Below are 20,961 nucleotides of genomic sequence, written 5' to 3'. Positions count from 1 at the left end.
CTTTCAAAGTAATCTCCAGCAAAATAGAAATTGGAGGGGATTTTCTTGATATGTTGAAGCACATATACAAAAAACCTTCAGCTAACAGCATACTGAGCACTATTCTCTTAAGATCTGGAACCCGGAGGGGCACCTGGGGGGCTCAGTCGTTAAGCGTCTGCCTTCAGCTCAGGGCATGATCCCAGAGTCCTGGGATTGAGCCCTACATCAGGCTCCTCCGCTGGGAGCCTGCTTCTTCCTCTCCCACTCCCCCTGCCTGTGTTCCTTCTCTCACTGGCTGTCTCTCTCTCTGTCGAATAAATAAATAAAATCGTAAAAAAAAAAATCTGGAACCTGGAACGCATGTGCGCTATCTTTGTTGGTATTCAATATTTTACAGGATGTCAGAGCAAAGGTAAAAAGTAGTAAAAGGCATACAGATTAAAAAGGATTATGTAAAACTTTATTTACAGAAAACATGAATGTGTATTTAAAAAATCATAAGAAATCTACAAAGAAATACCAGGAGCATGGAAATTTAGTACACTTCCATCATACAAGATCAACATATAAAAATCAATTGTATATTCTATATGCTACCAGTAAATAATTGAAAACTAAAATGTAAAAGATTCCATTTACAATAGCATTTTTAAAATCTCATAAACTAGTAAGGAAGAAATTAGCAGATACTGTTTAAGACCTACACACCAAAAAAGTACACATCAGGGGTTGGCAAACTTTCATTATAAAGCACCAGAGAGGAAATAGTTGTAGGCTTTGCATGTGTGGTCTCTGTCACATGTTCTGGTTTTGCTCTGATTTTATGACATTTAAAAAATGGTAACATATTTCAAGCTAATTGGCATTACAAAAACCAGTTGTGGGTCAAATCTGACCCATGATCTATGATTTCTAATTTTTCGAACTCTGCTACAAAATACTGAGAGAAAAAAAATTTAAAGACCTAAACAAAAGTTGTACAGACTGGTGAACTGGACAAGTTAATATTGGTAAGTAGTTGTTCTCAGCCACGACCTTGAAAGCCGGTCTATGGAATTATTACAACAGATACTGGTGCCCTTGGGGCCAAAGGCTTGTAAGCCAGCGTAGACCCAGCACATGCCTGACATGCACCTGCTGTTCATGCACCTGGGAGAAGATCTCTCGTAGCTGCATGATTTGCTGCAAGACTCATAGCGAGGAGAAATGTCTGATAGGGATGTGTTACCAGCTCGCAGTCCCTGGCCTACATCTTCTGAGACTGGAGCCTGGTGTGGCCAATGGTTGATTTATGAGTTGAGCCAAAGAAGATCTCCTCATAGGCAGTGACCGTGTTCGTTAAGGGTCTGTGACTGTACTAACTATCCCAAAATGGTAACACAGGGTGCATGCCTGATGAGAAGGTACCACAGTGTGGTGGTTAAATGCGTGAACCCTGGAATCAGCCTGGGTTAAAATTCTTGCGGCATTACTCCTGGTTGTGTCACTCCTACCTGCATGACTTGATGAAGGTTCTAAGGCTTAAATGCTATTTTACCAAATTTACGAAAACAAGCCAAGAGAACCTGGCTGCCAGAAAAAAGATGCATTGTGATGCAATATCCACATCCCCACTGGTATTCAGAGACCTAGCAGGCCCGCTGGTTGTGCTCAGGACACTTGCCTTGCCAGAGTGGCCGCAGAAAAGGCGCCCCTGGCTCCAGGAACTGGAGAGGAGCTAGAGCGGCCTCTGGAGGAGGTCGTATTCTGAGCCATGACCTACTGGCATGGAAGGGGTGGGGAATGGGTTGTGAGAGTTCATTCCTTCCAGAAAGGAAGAGGCTGGGGTAAATCCACTGCCCTCCCACCTTAGCCCATACCCTGCTGGGGCCATCCCCTCCTGTCTGGACGCACCACGTGCGACAGGGCCGAGCCCCAGTCTTGCCCAGCTTCAGTGTTTCTACCCCAGCCTCCCACAAGCCATGCCGCACGTTGGCAGGATCTACGTTGCTCCCCTGCTCTGGCTTTGAGCAGGCTCTGCCCTCCGGGGACCATCCGGAAAAGGGCTGGCAGACCCCCAACCACAGGTCGCCTCTGCTGCTGCCCTCCAGTGAGGCACTGAGGTGACAGTCATGCAGTTCTTGGAGTTTTTAACAGTCTCCCCGAACCGCCAGACCCGTGTGGTGTCAAACACCTGCAACCGGCAGCGGCACGCCAGGAAGTGCTAGGAAGTCCTGCCAGGATTCGGCCTCTGGGCCTTGCCCTTTGCCTTGGGCACTTTTTGTTCGTGCCCTTTGCAGGTGCAGGCTTAGCTGGTGCTCTTTTCTGCCCTGTGTTGCAGAGCTGTGCCACGACACGGTGTGCCATGGAGGCGCCGACAGCTAGGAGAGCTCTGCAGATTCCATCACTACACTTCCAAGACCCGACGGTGTACAAATTGTCATTCATGGGCCATTTCCTCAGCAAGCTTCTCTCTCGCCCTGTCCCTGCCCCTTGGCACTCACGTGTTCCTCTTCTGGCAGAGATCACCCTGCTGCCCCTGCACCTCCCCGTGGCTCTTTTCCTGGGCAGTTAAGACAGCTCTGCCTGGATCCAGGCCCTTGGCCTCTTGGCATTGCATCCCCCTAATGGGCGGTATCAGATTGGGCAGCCTCAGTGAAGCTCTCTCATGGTCCCCAGGGGGCTCTCTGAAGAAGGTGCTGCTCTCTGCACATACCTCAAAGTGTCTGTCCACTTTGGAATGATACAGGTCCCTCCTCCAGGGCACACAATGACTCTCTCCTCCTTGGTCACCTAATCCGGCAGTCAGCCATCCCCTACTGCTGCCATCCCAGACTGTCTGGACATGCCAGGTGAGCTAGGGCCAACCCCCCGTCTCCCCAACTTGAGTTTGGGGACGGCCAGGGCCATCCAGTCACCCTCCAGATCCTTGCTTAAACGGAGACTGAGCTGAAGTCACCAGGAGTGTGAAGGAAGGGGATATCAAAGAGAAGAGAAGAGAAAAGTGTGCAAAAGGCAGGACTACCAGAAAGGGGTCCCCATAGCAGTGGGAACGTACCATCAGCATCTCGGCTCCTGGTGACAAGCGGAGTTGTCACACGTTTGGGAGCATCCGAGCCTCAGAAGGGAAGTCTCTATTCCAAGAAGATGACTTAGGTAAGATATCATAGACCTCTTCCATGAGCTCCTTCACCAAAGGCCATGCCTTCCCTGCCTCCCCCATACAGCCCTGCCGGAAGCTTCCTGCCTCCTTGCAGGAGTGATCCCGGTGCAGCAGGGCTGTCTGGCCCAGCCATATTCTGTTCCCTGCTGCCAGAGAGGTTGAGAAAGGAAGAGCTTGACGAAGCCCATTGACTCAGCTCTCCGCCCTTATTGATGTCAAAGAAGACCCAAGAGAGAAAAGCTTTCAGATACTCTGTCAAGGAGAAATTCTTCACCTGTCAATTGTTGGCTCTGTAAACAGAAATTTTCAGGACCACTACTGCTGCCACTGCTGCTACCACTGCCACTACAGTGGGGTTGAAGTGGGTCTGCTCCCACCTCCCACCTTCCTTGTATGGTCATTGCTGAAGACCTCAGCTTGGAGAAAAACACAGCACCATCAGAGCCACGAGGTTGGAGGATAAAACTCAGACCACTTCAGACAGCAGTCCCACCCAGCCTTCCTGTTCTTTCTGTTTTTTGCAGGGAACACAGTTACTTTGCCATTGGCCACTTTCCCCTCGCGGATTCCAGAAATTACCAAATTAGCAGTCACTGACTCTACAGACTTCTCTACTGGGGCCCAATCCTGTCTGCCCCTTTATCTACCCCCACACCAGATACTGATCATGAAATGGGATACACAATTTCCGACTCTCCTTTTGCTGCCCGTGCTGTTGCTCACTTTAGATTCCAACCCGTCTTTGGGCTTCCACGTAATAATACAGCTAGAGGCCCTTTGCATTCCAATCCCTCAGTCATAGTTGCAGGATCTTCTCCTTCTCTTCCCACACCTCCTAGTACTTCATCCCTCCTCCTCTCCTGTCTTTAGAATCGAGTCACCTACATCTATGTGTATGGATTCTCCTCCCTTTTTCTTACAGCCTCCTCTTCAAGTCCGTTTCACCAGTGTCCCCGTTGTCACCGGCCAGCCCATCACGGCCTCTGCAATTACCCCCCCCCCCCAATATCACAGTCAGCCCATCTGCAGAATGGACCTCAGCGGGCGCTTTGGACTTGGCGTAACTGCCATAGACCCCACTCTGCCTTGCCAGGCTCTCATCTTCAGGTTTCCACCAGGATTCAGCATGAGCCCTGTCCCATGGGACCAGGCTTCTCCCCGCGTGGCACAAAGAACCGCTGCAAAGGCCAACATTGCCACCTGCTTTTATGGCTGGCAGCCCTACCAGAACTTTCACCCTTCCTTTTAGGGCAGGAACCGCCCTTTAGCTGAAATTTGGGGGTCGATGAGGGCGGCAGCAGGAAGCCACTCTCTTCAATGCCCCTGGTTTTTTTTCCCGGCCCACCTACCTCTGCTTCTGCGGTAGCCTCACTCCCAGACTCTTCTGCCTCGCCGTCCAAGCCGGGCTTTGACTCCGATCCCACGCTCAGTTCCCAGGCTGCTCTCTTCCTGCCTCTTCTTGACAGCTCGCACAGCTTGTTCCCTCTGGGGAAGCGGGCAACAGAAACTCCGTAGCTCGCCTCTACAGCAGGCCTGGCTCCCAACAGCGGTCAGCTTCTGGGAGTCTGGCACTGCCATGATCCAAATTTGGCATCTCTGTGAGCACTCGGCCAGCTTTGGGGGGCACTTCGGGTGTTCCCCCAGTCGCACAGCCGCTCTTTCCTGCTCGGCAGCTGCCACCAGCACGCACAGCACCGAAGGCTGCCGCTGACCTTTTGCAGCTCCTACTCCAGACCCACTTGGGTTTACGGGACCTGCAACCCTATGGGTAGTGGCAGCTTTGGGGTTATCATGTATGTCCCAGGCTGCGGCTTCATGTCCGGAACACTCAGTTTTGGAGCAAGGCCAAGTAGGACACCTAGCACCATGGCTCATGCTGGGGGACGCTGTCAGCCAGCTGCATCCCTGTTGCAATCGGAGGGGCCAGCGCTGCTGAGCGCAAATCTGTCCTTGGAAACACTTTCCTTCCTACCTATAATCAGAGCACCTAGAGCCAGCCCAGCCGTAGCACGCCTACTACTATGGGACGAGAGAGCATCACTGAGAAGGGACAGGTGCCATAAGGCACTTCCAGTCTTCACTGCGTTCAGATCACCTGGGACTCATCCAGCCAGAGTACATTTATGGCAGTCAAGGGGACAACACTGTACCTGTGGCTGGAGGGCTTTGTGTTCCTACCCACGGTCTGAGATCCTGGGGCCCACCTGAAAGAGCACGTGTTTTATAGTGGCAAGGACCAACACCGTTAACTGTATTTGGAGGATTCTCTTCTCGAGTCTGGTCTGAGCACTTGGGGCCCACCTAGTCACAGGGAACCTGTTACTATTGGAGAAGCCTGCACCACTGAGAAGAAATGTGTGTCATGAGATACTTCTGTCCCTGCCCTCCATCAGACACCTAGTGTCCACCTGGCCAGGGCACCTCTCCTGCTACCTGAGGGGCTGGCATCGTACCTGTGATTGGAAATACTGATGTCAGAGTACCTGAAGGACATGGTCCAGAACATGGGTGGTGCAGTAGGAAAAGTCGGCTGGATAGTTGGATAGTTTTGTCCCCACCGTCATTCAGAGCAGCTGGGGAAGCTCATGGTCAGAGCACATCCATTGCAGTCTCATGGGACAACGTCACTTTGAGGAAGATTCTCTAATCTCACCTTCACTCGGAACATTTGGGGTCTACTGAGCCAGAGGACTCTCTTTGATGTGGAGTAGTGAACCCCACCAAGGAAATGTCCAAACTTCAGCACTTTTGCTGCTGTCTTTCAGAGCAAATGTAGCACTGGTGTGCGCATAGCAAGCAGTGCTCTCACCTTGGGGCACTTTTGTCACCTGCCCAGATTTCTTTGGCGACAGAAGTGTTGGATCACCAACCCATTCATTTTCTTCTACTGAAAGAAACAATATCTCAGCAAAAGCTAGCTAGAAATGGTGGGTGACCAGCAATTGCCATTAACGGGGAGAGGCTCAGCCCCTCTAGTTATGTCAAACAAACTTAACCTACACTCTGTCCTCCTGGGGCGAGCAGAAGCCCAATATGTCAGCGCGTTTGTGTAAGATGGTGTCATTTCAGATGAAGCTGATCAGAAGTCAACACACTGGCCATGAGAAGTTCCACTGTAGAAAGAAGACAGAGATCAGGAAGTATCAACCACGTCATACCTGGGTGCGACTCAGTCTGGCACACGCAAGCTATGGGCCAGTTTTCCTCTAGTCTTGGGTGGGCAGGACCTCCTGCTGCCTAAAACTGTCCCCTTTTGCATTTGCATTACCCATTTGCCTCAGTGGGTTCTTTTCTTTCTTACCCAGATTAAAAAATATGTATAATATTATACATCATAATGTAATATATATTATGTAATATGTGTAGATTACATGTATACATTATATATTACATAAAATATGTGTAATATAATATAATATATAAGGATATACCACATCCCATTTACTGAACCAGAAAACTTTGAAAAGTTAAGCCTGACTCAACACATCACCACTCATACAAGTCAATTTTTCCTCCACAGTTGAGTAAAAGTATGAAGATGTATGAGCAGCGGATTAATTAATGAGAACAAGAAAAATGTGGTATAAGCCACACTTCACATGTGGTATAAGCCACACTTTGCAACTGCACGTGCTGATGTCCGAAACCTCTATTTTAAATGTAAGGAATGGCGACCATGAGGAAGTGAAGTTCGGAGGAGAGAGAGATGGGCGGCCCTCTCCCATCACTGACTTCACTGTAGGTCAGATCATCCCTGATGTGCATTAGGAAAACCCACTTAATAATTTTTTAAAATAATTAAATGTCTCGTTTGTGTCTTTCTCTTTAATTTGGTCTTAGTCACCCCCACACATTCATACCTCGAGAGGATGGATGTGGCATCTAGGCTCTTGTGCCTAGAGGAACGAAGGAAGAAAAAGCTCACAACTGCTTTGTAAGTACTGGAAATGTTAGGTCCAGAATGCTTCATCTGGGAGTGTTTTCATGCTCCATAAAAATTCAGAGAAGAATCTCTCTTCAAGGGAATAACTAGATATAGCCTATTTGGAAAAAAAAATAATTGGTCTGGCATTCCTCTAAATCCCTAAACTAGCAAATCACAGTTGTACAATTTCACCCAGTTCTGGCTGGCTGTAGCATCCTGCTGTCTCCACTAGACTTCATTCTTGAAAATAGAGTATTTTCTAAGATAACTCATATACTACAAGAACTATCCGAAGCTGGGAAAAAAGAAAAATATAAGCATTTCCCTCAACTTTTACATATCATTTTATTAAATATTTATTCAGTTGATGATTCTACACTAGACATTGTGCTGCTAGAGCCCTAATTACATCGAGTTGAGAGACATCTCTTGCCTGAAAGGGATTTACAATATAGGAGGAGAGACGGAAGAAGGTATCAAGGTTAAGACTGGAGGGGTTGTTAGTAGGGATATGGGAGCAGGTAAGAAAGACATAAAACGAAGAATACCAATTCCTCAGAGACTCCACCCAAAAAGAAGATGAGGGGACTTTCAATTCCACACTTAAGGAGCTGGGAGGTCACTACTCTGTCCTAACAAAGAAAAAAGCTGAACAGATTAAAAACTTGACCACTCTTCTTAGATCTGTGAGAGGTGAGGCCACGGGCCAAACTGCTGCCCCTAAGATTGGAGAGTGGGTGAGTACAGGGAGTCGTGGTTTGCCAGAGCAGAGACTCACGAGTGGAAACTACTACGGGAACCAGCGCCAAGGTTGGAAAATTGTACTGTATGGATGGAGGTTTCTGTGACTTGTCCTCCATAACCGACCACCCCAACCCGAACGTACGCAGATTGGCTAAAGAATATTGTTTGTGAGACTTGTGCTGCGTAAGTGACCTTGGGAGCCTGATTTGTGCACGTTAGCTGGCATCCAGGTCAGGACTGGTGCTCCTGGCCTGGATGCCTGGAGCTATAAATTGTGCCTTGTATCCCCTCTGGCTCCAGGCTGGGCTGCCCCCCCCCAAATGGAACCTGGAAGGGGAGGCAAACACACCTGGCCCAGCCTCCTTGAATATGTAAAGACATAACATAGAAATGCAGCTGACTCCAAACTGCATGTAGGGTTCAGACCCCCATCACTTGCCTTATGAACACCGCCCTTATGGGGATGGTCAGCTGGAAGTCTCACCTGAGGCGAGGATGATCCGCGAAGGCCTCTCAGTCGGGACTCCAGCCTGGCCGTCTCCAAGGGGCTTCCCCAGCTAATGAGGTTGGATGTGTAAGTACCCAATCTGATGTAACTCTGTCTTATTCTCCTTGACTGCTTGCTATTGCCCTCATCTATGTGCAGACTTCCCTTTTCTTCTTTCTGTTTCTATGAGATTTTTAGAACATCAATAAAATGTTTTTTCCCTTCGGAACTGAGAGTCTGGCTGCCGTGAATCTTGTCTTTAGAACAAAAACTTAAACTGTTGTTGACCAATTTCTAGAAGCACAATATGGACAAGTCTGTAAGTTAAAAACTCCTGGGGGACCTCCACAGGAAGGCTCCTGTAGTGAGCAGTATTTCCAGGAACTTGACCAGGTTCTCACAGTAAATATCAGAGAAAAATCCCCTTGTGCTCTGCTGGATGTGGGGTTGAGAGGGACGAGGAATTATTTTTTGAAATACGCTTTTAAATACGCTAGAGCACTCTGTTCTTAACAAGGCCTACCCTCAGGAGAAACAACTTAATCACAGCCTAAGTGACCTGAGGGAGGAAAACACGCAAGTCCAGTGAGCTCTAGCCTTCCATATTACTGGAGAAGGGAAATGCCCCCACTTGAGTCTGCTCTAAGCCTTCCATGTGGGAGAAGGGAAATACCCAACCCCAGCCCATTCATGCCATCCTGTCCCACCTAAGAAGGAAGGAAAAAACCTGAGAAACACTTGTGAAGTTGACAGTGCAGAAGCATAGGCTTACTAAAATACTGACAACTAATCATAGGACTCCGGAATGCTTCTCTTCCCCTGACGCATCACCACCACATTAGTAAGGCCTGTTGACAGCAGTTCCTTTAACCCAGTACATCGGGTTCGCCTATCAAAAAAACATGACAAGGCATTACTAAAATAAGGCATGATCAGAAAACATTCCTAAAAGGCCAAACAAAAACAAAAACACTCCCCACACACAGCTTGAGGAGAGAAAGCAAGCAACAGAATCAAAATGGCAGGGATGTTAGAATTATCAGACCAGATTTTAAAACAAGTATGACTGACATGCTAAGAGCTCTAATGGATAAAGTAGACCACGTGCAAGGACAGATAGGTGATGTAAGAGAGACAGGAATCCTAAGACAGAACCAAAACAAATGACTACTCTATCCTAACAAGGAGAAAACCTGAACAGACTGACCAATCAACCACTCTTCTTAGATCTGTGAGATAAAAACACTGTAACAGAAATGAAGAACGCCTTTGATGGGCTTACTAGTAGACTGGACATACCTGAAGAAAGAAATCTCTGAGTGTGAGGATATCTCAAGAAAAACATACAAAACTGAAAAGCAAATAGAACAATGACTGAAAAAAAAAAAAAAGAACAGAATACTCAACAAAGTGGGGCAACTACAAAGGTGTAACATACACACAATGGGAATACCAGAAGGAGAGAAAAGAGAGGGACAGAAGAAATATTTTCAACAATAATGCCTGAGAACTTCCCCCAAATTAACTTCAGACACCAAACCAGAGATCCAGGAAGCTCAGAAAATGACGAGGAGGATAAATGCCACAAAATTACACTTAGGCATATCATTTTCCAACTACAGAAAATCAAAGACAAAGTCTTGGAAGAGGCCAGAGGCGGGGAAAAACACCTCACCCAGAGTAACAAAGAATTACATCTGAGTCTCTTCAAACACTGTGCAAATGAGGGTGGAGTGAAAAATTTAGTATTGAGAGAAAAAGCCCACTAACCTACAATTCTGCGTCCCATGAAATTATGCTTGGAAAATGAAAGAGACATAAAGACTTTCTCAGACAAACAAAAATTAAGGGAATTTGTTTCCAACAGACCTGCCTTGCAAAAAAAATACTAAAAGAATTTCTTCAGAGAGAAGGAAAATAATGTAAGATCGAAACTCAGTTCTACTCAAAGAAAGGATGAGTATCAAAGGAGGAATGAGTGAAAATGAATTTTTTTTATTTGCTCATTCTTAATTGTTGTATTTATTGTTATCTGTCATCCATCCATCTGTCTATGGTTATATATGCTTATATATAGGTGAAATGAATGACAGCAAAGATACAAGGGATGGGAGGGAGTAATTTGGATTATTTTGTTATTATAAGGTACTCACACTGCCTGTGAAGTGGTATATTGTTACTTGAAGGTAGACTTGGGTCATTTGTAAATGTATATCGCAAACTCTGGAGCGACCGCTAAGAGCAAAAAAGAGAAATATGCTTGATAATTTAAAAAAGGAAAGAAAATGGAATAATATATAATGCTCACTTATGGCAGAAAGAGTAGAAGACAAAAAATAGGAACCTAGAACAAGGACCATAAATAGAAAACAGAAACAAATAAGATCAATAATAATCCAACTATGTCTGTGAAAGGTGAAATAAAATGGAGTCACTTAAGTCAAGGGGTTTTAAAATGGAGTCAGGAAGTCATTAAGGAGATGGGCTTTAATGCAGGTCCTCACCAGGTGCAACCTTGAACTCTTGAACTGGGCCAAACTACAAATACTCCAAGAACTGCACAAACACCTGCACCTTGCTACAGCAAAAGACCTGTTTTTGCTGATAGTTTTAGCAACCAATTATGTTTGGCCAAGATTAGTTTTCTGCTGCCAACACCAATCAAAATTCTTTGTAAACAATGTGTACACCCGTTCTTTTTTGCCTTTAAAAAACCCCCATTGTATTCTTTTCTTGTTAAGTTCAGGTGTTAGGGTAATGCTGGCCACACAGAACAAGTCAAGAAAAATTTCCTTCTTTTCTATTTTCTGAAAAAGTGTGCAGAACACTGGCAAAATTTCTTCCTTATATGTTTGATAGAATTTGCCAGTAAAATCATCTGGACCTGCAGTTCTTTTTCCTAGAAAGGTGTTTTTAGTGCCTTGTTATCCTTTCAGTAGGTTTCAGTTCTGTATTCATGATGCAGTCTTAATTCATATTTCTAGTTATTTGGGTGTTTTTTACAGCTTTATTGAGATATAGTTCACATATTCATACAATTTACCCAATTAAAATGTAAATTCAATGGTTTGTAGTATATTCACAGCTATGGGCAACTGTAATGGAAACTCCCACTCCTGTGTGTTTCTCACCTACCCTTACACTATCTGACCACTTCACTTCTGACACCAGACATGTAGATTTTCTACGTTATCAAGCAATTCTCCAATTCTCAGTGGAGTCCTACAAATTTAGCTCAATTCCGACACTCTCTACCTGGAGATTGTGCCCGATCCCTTAGGTTATGGGCTCAGTCCAATCACAAGTCTCAGGTTGTCACCCGTGCTCCTGACTGACTGGCTATAAATTGGAGGTTTCCATGACTTTCTCCATAGGTTCAATTTAATTTGCTAGAGCAGCTCACAGAATTCAGGAAACCAGTTTATTTACTCGATTACCCGTTTACTATAGAGGATATTAAAGGATATGAATGAGTAGCTAGAGGAGGAGATACATAGGGGAACCTAGTTGGTATATCACTGTGGTTTTGATTTGCATTTCTCTGATGACTAATGCTGTTGGATATCTTTTCAGGTGCAAATTGGCCAATTATATGTCTTCCTTAAGGAATGTCTATTTAGATGCTTTGCGTATTTTTCAATTCTTTTTTTTTTTGTCTTTCTATGTCTTTTTATTATTGAGTTGTGTTACTTACCTACATACGGATACAAGTCCCTTATCAGATATATGATGTATAAATATGCTCTCCCAGTCTGTGGTGGTTTTGTTTCAATTTCTTGATGGTATCTTTTGAAGCACAGAAGTTTTAAATTTTGATGTAGTCCATTTTATCTGTTTTTTCTTTTGCTTGTGCTTACCTAAGAATCCTTTGCCAAATACAAGAAACAAAAGGTCATGAAGATTTACCCTCATGTTTTCTTCTATAGAGTTTCTTCTATAAAGTTTTTAACTTAAACATTTGGGTAGTTGATCCATTTTGAGTTAAATTTTGTATGTGGTGAAAGATAATGGTGGGGCACCTCGGTGGTTCAGTCGGTTAAGTGTCCAACTCTTGATTTCAGCTCAAGTCATGAGCGCAAGTGTCCTGGGATTGAGCCCTGCGTGGGGCTCCTTGCTCAGCAGGGAGTCTGCCTGAGGATTCTCTCCCTCTCCCTCTGCCCCTCCTCCCACTCACTCTCACTCTCTCTCTCTCAATAAATAAATCTTTTTTTTTTAAAAGAAAGATAATGGTACAACTTCATTCTTTTGCATGTATACAGTTAGTTGTTCCAACACCATTCATTGAAAAGACTATGTTTCTTGTATTGAATGATCCTAGCACCCTAATCAAAAATAAGTTGACCATAGATATATGAGTTTATTTCTCGACTCTTAATTTTATTACATTGATCTATATATCTACCTTTATGCCAGTACCACGCTGTCTTGATTACCACTGCATTGTAGTAGCTTTTTGAAATAGAGAAGTGTGAGTCCTCTTACACTGTGCTTTTTTAAGATCTTTGGCTAATTGAAGTCCTTTGCAATTCCTTATGAGTTTTAGAATCAGATTATAAATTTCAACAAAGAAGTTAACGGGAATTCTAGACAGGAATCGTGTTGAATCTGTAGATCAGTTTGGGAAGTGTCACCATCTTTTTTTTTTTTTTTTAAAGATTTTATTTATTTATTTGACAGAGAGAGACAGCCAGCGAGAGAGGGAACACAAGCAGGGGGAGTGGGAGAGGAAGAAGCAGGCTCACAGCGGAGGAGCCTGACGTGGGGCTCGATCCCAGAACTCCAGGATCACGCCCTGAGCCGAAGGCAGACGCTTAACCGCTGTGCCACCCAGGCGCCCCAGGAAGTGTCACCATCTTAAATCAAGTCTTACTCATGAACATGAGTTGTTTTTCATATTATTTAGATCTTTTAAAATCGCTTTCAACAATGTTTTTGTAATTTTCCAGAAAGTTTGTTAAATTTATTCCAAAATATTTTATTTTTATGATGGTATTGAAAATGTTTTAATTTCATTTTTTATTGGTTCACCACAAGTATATAGAAATAAAATTGATTTTGTATATTGATTTGTATCCTGTAATCTTGCTGAAATTATTTATTAGTTTCACTATTTTTTAGTGTATTCCTTTGGATACTCTCTACACAAGATGCATATCATCTGTGAATATAGTTTTACTTATGCTTTTTCAATTTGGATGGCATTTTTTTCTCTTTCTTGCCTAATGGCTTTGGCTAGAAAGTCCAGTAAAATATTGAGTAACAGTGGTGGGAGTGGACGTCCTAATCTTGTTCCTCAGCTTAGAGATCAAGCATCCATCTTTTACCTTTAAGTATGATATTTGCTGTGGGTTTTTTGTCCATGCCTTACCAGCTTGAGGAGGTTCACTTTTATTCTTTTGTTGAGTTCTTTTATAATAAAAGGATGTTGGATTTTGTCACATGCTTTTTCTGCATCTGTCGAGATGATCATGTGATTTTTAAAAAATTCCATTGATACGATGTCTTGCAATTAATTATATCGACATATAATATTATATTAGTTTCACATGTACAACATAATGATTTGATATTTGTATGTAATGCAAAGTGATAACAACAAGTCTAGTTAACGTCATCACCACACAGTTACATTTTTTTGTTGTTGTGACAAGGACTTTTAAGATCTACTCTCTCAGAAACCTTCAAGTATGCGATACTGTGCATTACATGCCCAGGATTTATTTATTTTATAACTGGAAGTTTGTACCTTTTGACTACCTTCACCTTACTCATTTCACACACCTCTAGCCCCTACCTCTGACAAATACCAACCTGTTCTCTTTATATAGGAGGTCAATTTTTTTTTGGATTTCACATATAAGTGAGATCATAATGCTATTTGCCTTTCTCTGTCTGACTTCTTTCATTTAGCGTAATGCCCTCAAGGCCCATCCAGGTTGTCACAAATGGCAAGATTTAATTCTTTTTTTAAGGCTGAATAACATTCCTATCCATTCATCTGCTTTATCCATTAATCCATTGATGGACACCTTGGTTGCTTCCATGGCCTGGCTGTTGTGAAGAATGCTGCAGTGAACATGAGGGTCAGGTATCTCTTCAAGATACTGTTTTCCTTCTCTTTGACGGATAGCCAGATGTGAAATTGCAGGATCATATGTAGTTCTATTTTTAGTTTTTTGAGGAACCTCTATAGTTGTTTCCATACTGACTACACCAGTTACATTCTCACCAACTGTGCATAAGTGTTCCTTTTTCTCCGCATTCGCACCGACACTTATTATTCCTTGTCTTTTGATGATAGCCATTCTAACAGGGTCTAAGGTGGTATCTCACTGTGTGTGTGTGTTTTTCTCTCATTGTGGTTTTGATGCATTTTTCTGGTGATGACTGAGGCTGAGCACCTCTTCATGTATCTGTTGGTTATCTGTATGTCTTCTTTGGAAAAATGTCTATTCAGGTCCTCTGCTTACTTTTATTTTTTTTTAATTTTTAATTTAAATTCAATTTAGTTAACATATAGTGTATTCTTCGTTTCAGGGGTAGAATTTAGCGATTCATCAGTTGCATATAACACCCAGTGCTCATTACATTAAGTGCCCTCCTTAATGCCCATCCCCCAATTATCTCCTCCCCCCAACCACCTCCCCTCCAGCAATGCTCGGTTTGCTTCATAGAGTTAAGAGTCTCTTACAGTTTGCCTCCCTCTCTGTTCTTATTTTATTTTTCCTTCCTCTGCTCATTTTAATTTTTTAAATTTTTTTTTAAAGATTTTATTTATTTTGACAGACAGCCAGTGAGAGAGGGAACACAGCAGGGGAGTGGGAGAGGAAGAAGCGGGCTCCCAGACAAGGAGCCCGATGTGGGACTCAATCCCAATCCAGGACTCCGGGATCACGCCCTGAGCCAAAGGCAGACGCTTAACGACTGTGCTACCCAGGCGCCCCCCTCTGCTCATTTTTAAATCAGATTGTTTGGTTCTTGTTATTGAGTTGTATGAGTTCTTTATATATTTTGGATATTAATTTTTTATCAGATATATGATTTGCCAGTATTTTTTCTCACTCAGCAGGTTGGCTTTGCATTTCATTCTTTTCTTTTCTTCTTTTTTTTTTGTGCAGAAGCTTTTTGGTTTGATGTAGCTCCACTTGTTTATTTTTACTTTCATTGCTTTTCGTGTCAAATCCAAAAAATCATTGCCAAAGCCATATCTAGATATAAATACAGATGTACATATCTATGTCTCTATATCTATGTCTCTATCTCTCTCTGCACTTATGTCTCTATATATCATACAAGTGGACTAGAAAAGTTAATAGTGGTAAGTAGTCCTTTTCAGCAGGACTTTAAAAGCTGGTTACGGAATTATTATAAGATATAGTGAGTCCTTGGCTTTTAAGCCAGGGTGCATACTTCACCCACCTGAAACGCATCTTCTCTCCTTGCCCCTAGGAGAAGATCACTTGTAGGCAGCTGTGTGGTCAGCTGCAAGGCTCAACTAGGAGAGAAATGCCCAATATGGCTGTGCTGACAATTGTCGGTCTCTGCAAATGTAGGAGGTAAGAAAGAGAAACAGAAGGCATGCAGATTAAGCAGAAGTAAAGCTGACTTTATTGACTTTATTCAGAGATATGTGATTTGCAGAAAATACTATGTGTATGTAGAAAACTTAAAGGAATCTGCAAAGAAACCACAGAAGCAAAAAGTAAACTTAGCAAGTTCCCAGTATACATACACAGAGAGAGAGAGAGACAAGTGTATTTTCCATCTACTACTCATTACCTATTTAAAAGACACCATTTAAAATAACATTTACAAATCTCATAAAATTAGGAATTAGAAATAAATGAACAAAAGCTGTGCAAGACCCGTACCCAGAAAACGACAAAACAGGGGTTGCAACCTTTCTCTGCAAAGGGCCAGAGAGCAAATAATATAAGTTTTGTGGCTCATATATAGTCTCTATCCCCTCTTCTTCTCCTTCTCTTCTTCTTCACTTTTTATAGCTCTTTAAAATGTTAACACAATGCTTAGTTCACCAGCCTCACAGGCTATAAGCTGAATGTGGACCCATCTGATGTGTGTCTCCTGTCCCTGCACAGACAGTTAGTGGTTGGCTGCAAGGATCCACCAGAAGAGAAATGCCTATGGGGAAGTGCTGACAACTGGTGGTCCCGGCCCAGCATCTTCTGAGCCTGGAGCCCATGTGGCCAATGGTCCGCTTATGAGCTGAACGATTCAGATGCCTAGTAGGCAGCGCATGTGCTCCCGACAGGTGTGTTGTGATGCTGAGTAGCCTAAGGACTGTCAGAAGTGGTAACACCCGATGCCTACAGAACGAGGAGGCACCATAGGCCAGTGGCTACATTCAGGAGCTCTGGAACCAGACAGACTGGGTTCCAGTGCTGGCTGGGCCACTACCACCGGTATAACCTGAGGAAAGTTCTAAGGCTTAAATGCTGTTTTACCAAATTCACGAAAAAAGCAGTGAAGAGAACCTGCCTGCTAGGAAGAGGTGTGGAAAGCAGCATCCAGGCCGCTGGGGGCATCTAGTTTCCACCTCAGGGAAGTTCATGCCCAGATGGTGATGCTGTAGGCTCTTACCTTTCCCTGGCTCCGGGACACCGGGACACCATGGGGCACTAGAGAAGGTCGTGGAGGACGCAGCGTCGGCAGTTCTGAACTACCTGCATGGGGGTGGAGGGAGGGAAAATTTGTCCTCTCGGGCGGCTGCCTGGAAGGGACACGCTGGGGGTTCCTGGCGCCGCTGCTGCTCTGGTCCCCCCCACCCCAGCACTGGTCCGCTGCACCCCCCACCCCACGCGGCGGAGTCGGTCACCGCGGAAACAGCACCCGCCCGCCCTGCCCCATAAGGCGCCTCTGCAAGGTGGGAGGATCGGGGTCGCTCCTGCCCTCGGGTGGGAGCCCGTTCTGCCTCCAGGGACCCAAGCAGGACGGGCTGGCGGGCTCACAGGCCTGGCTGCCAGATGTCAGGAGAGCCTCCGCAGTCCGGGACAGTCTCCACACCCGGCGGGGCCCTTTGGGTGCCAAACGCCTGTAACGAGGTGAGGGAAGGCTCGAAGGACCTTGGAGTCAGCTGGGCTTGGGCCGTTGGACCCTGCCCTTTGCCCTTGGCCGCTAGTTCTTCGCGCCCTTGGCTCGCGCACGGTTTCTCCGTCAGCCGTTGCAGTGGGTCCAACAGCCGCTGGGCAGCGCGGGCTTCGTGGCGGAGGGGTCGGGAGCCGGAGACCGCCCTGCGTCCCCCAGCCCGCTCCCGAGGACCCCGCAGCGCGCAACTGCTCTTCGCCGCACCTTCCTAGGCGAGCCGTGCCCCAGCCGCCACCACCCTCCAGTGCTGCCCGGGTCCTGCTGGGATCACCACGCCCCCCGCCCCCCGCCCCGGGTCCGGCTGGGATCACCTGCGGCCCCCCCCCGCCCCCTCCCAAGCCCCTACTGCGAGCACGTGACTTTGCAGGCTATTCTATTGCGATCGCTTGTCTTCCTTCCCTCGGTTTTCCGTCGCTGAGAGGCGCTATCTGATCCCACGGGCTCAGCGCTCCTCCCTGGAGTCCGCACTCCGTGTCGCCGCAGGACTCAGGTTCGACCCGTGCTGTCTGCCGGCAAGTCTGTGATGTTCCTCGCTCAGGAAAGTTAAGTGGATTGTCCAGGGGGCAGACTGACTCTCCAACTGCCACCTCAGCAGGCAGTCTCCGCTATGAGGCCAATGCCATCCAGACACTTCGTAGATCCTGGCCCAAGGGATACTGAACCGAGGACCCCCAGAGAGACCAGGAAGGGATAGAGAAGGTGGAGGAAGATTCGAAGTGACCGAAGGGCTGGGCAATAGGAGAGGGGGCCTCACCATAGCAGTGGGAGTGTACAATCACGATCTACCCCCGCAGGGAGTGGACTCTTAACTTCCTTCCCCAGGCTTGAGCCTCTACGGGCAACCTCCATTCCATCCACCCGGAAGGCGCTGTGAGTAAGAAGCTGGAGACACCTTACACGAGCTCATTCAGTGAAGGCTATGCCATCGCCTGCTCACGCCGCTGGCTGGAGCATGGTTGCCTCTTCGGCGGAATAATCGAGGGGCTTTGTGGTCCATCCTCAGTGGGCTCCAGTGTTGCCAGAGAGTTCAACAAAGAGCTGATGGACGCCGTTCATCCAGTCCTTCAGCCTCAGAAGACAGAGAAGAGACAGGGAAGAAGGGTCTCAGAATACGCTGTCAAATAGGAATTGTCCACCCACACCTGCCAGTGGTAGGCTCTGTAAACAAAATTTCAGTACCCTTACTGAGGCCACCACTGCCATTGTTTTGAGGTCCGGGTGAGCTGTCCCCAACTCCTAAGCTCCTTTGAGAGCTTCTTTGAAGAACTGGGATGAAGTATAATATCTGGACAATACGAATCTACCAAGGAGAGGCAACGTTCTATAGATCATAGACCAAACATTTAGAAAAGGAAGTACAGCTGCTAGATACACATAAAAAGAAAGCATGTGAGACTTGTTTTTAGGTATGTTAAGTAAACCTTGAAAAAGTAGTGGAAAACATGGAGGAGGGAAAAATGAGAAAAAAAAATCAAGTATGAATCTAAAACACCTAAATAAAGACCAAACATGTCGTTATTGTCTTGCTTATCGATTAAAAAAAGAAGAAAGTGTGTGAGTGCATACGTCCATGCACCTGAGATCTTGTAGGAGAACACAAAAGCTTGCTCAGCTGCCTACAGCACTAACAGACAGTGGGGAGTAGTGTCTGCAGGAGCGCCCCTCAACCAGTGGGCGTGGGAACCCGGGGGCAAATACCCCAGCCTCCCCAAGCTTTGGTGCGACAATTCTGAGGATGCTCTGATTTCTCAAAGGGTCCCTACCATGTGGGGCCAAAATTGCCCAGACCATTACTTATCTCTTCTTCTTTAAATAATTACACTCTATACTAAAAAATTCACTTTTTTTAGGACTATTTGTGCCTACTTCTTATTACTACAATTCTCATCTCGAATAAAATCACTTTATTATAATTTTGGATTATGACAACAAATCTTATGTTCTAGGGGTGTATGTAGCTTAGATAATATTCTGTCAGAGTTCTGTCTTCCTATGATTAGTATTTTGACCTGTAAGCTCATGTCAGTATGTGTTTAGGAAGGGGTAAAGGAAAAATTTCCAGTTGGTGTCTTTTCCGTTGACTATAAAGAGATATGATGAGCCCTGGATACGCTAACTTGATGTTAGCCTCACCCGCTTCTTCCCAGCTTAGGTGGGTATTAATGGCCTAAAGCTAGTGATAAGCGGAACTCAGAGGAAAAAAACTTCCCAGGTCCTCATTCACTGGACTTGGAAGTTTGGAGAAGAGAGAATGGAGAAGCTCATGCCCAAATATAGCTGGCAGATTAATTATCCAGCGATAAACAGGAAATACAGTGTAATATCTAACAAAGAATGCCAGTATCTCTGTGGGAAGACATTAATGTCAAATTTCCCAGAACATCTAAATTCAATGCAGTTTTAGTTTTCCTGAGGGGATTATGATGAACTTGAAAAATAAATTGTAAAATTTACATAGAAGAAAAAAATCCATAAGGAGATAAGTCAACCTCAATTCTTAACTTCTTAAGTTCAAGGGGCGCCTGGGTGCCTCAGTTAAGCATCTGCCTTCGGCTCAGGTCATGATCTCGGGGTCCTGGGACTGAGCTCCATATCAGGCTCCCTGCTCAATGGGGAGTCTGCTTCTCGCTCTTCCTCTGCTCCTCCCCCCACTCGTGGTCTCTCTCCCTCTCTCTTAATCACTCTTTAATAAGTAATCTTAAAAAAAGAGAGCATATTTCTTTAAAGCAGTGATTTCCCCACAATCCTAAATTAGGTGTCCAAATGTGTGTGGATCTCCTTCTGAGCTCTGCATTCTTGCCACTGATCTGTTAGTCTAACACTGTGCAAAGATCCAAGGTCAAATGATCCTTATTTCTGCAGCTTCAGAATTTATCCTAATTTCTGGTAGAAAAAAAACCCACCTAATAATTTTTTTTTGCCTTTTCTAAATGTGTCTGTTATTATCTGTCTTGTGAAATTCCTTATGACCTTTAGACAACTTAAAATAAGCATTTTAACACATTCTTCCAGTACTTTTTGTCTCCCAATACTACCAACACAACAGAAGCCAAGGCATGTCGAGAATCTAATTCTGAGCTCCAACCACCTGGAGAAACAGGGACGACACTTAATGTCCTGGAAGCCACCGAGAAGGCAGGTAGTGCTGGGGAGAACCTCCCCCCTTCCCACTCTGTGAAGCCGAGGAAAAGTTTCCATGAATATCATCCAGGAAATATTTCCATTCCCAAACAGGACTTACTGTTAACTCTGTGTGTGTGTGTGTGTGTGTGTGTGAATTTAATTTTTCTTTGGTATTTTAGACAATAATAAAATTTATCAGGATACTGATTATCCTCTCAGCACCCAGCAGGTTTATTTTTCTTCTTTGAATAATTTCTTTGAGAGGGGCCTCATGGTAGATCTCAGTTTTGAAAAAAAAATTCTACGGTCTAATGTGCTCACAAATATTTCTCTTTCTCTTTTCCTTTCAAATATTTGTGTAGAAATTTCTTTCCTTCAATACCTCAAACTTTTTACTTCTTTCTACTCTTGCATTTACTGTAATTACTGAGCACACTGGGCCTGAGCTCCAGC

Source organism: Ursus maritimus, unplaced genomic scaffold, assembly GCF_017311325.1.
Source record: "Ursus maritimus isolate PB19 unplaced genomic scaffold, ASM1731132v1 scaffold_19, whole genome shotgun sequence".
In the NCBI taxonomy this organism is placed as follows: Eukaryota; Metazoa; Chordata; class Mammalia; order Carnivora; family Ursidae; genus Ursus; species Ursus maritimus.
Note: the sequence above shows the minus strand (reverse complement) of the source record.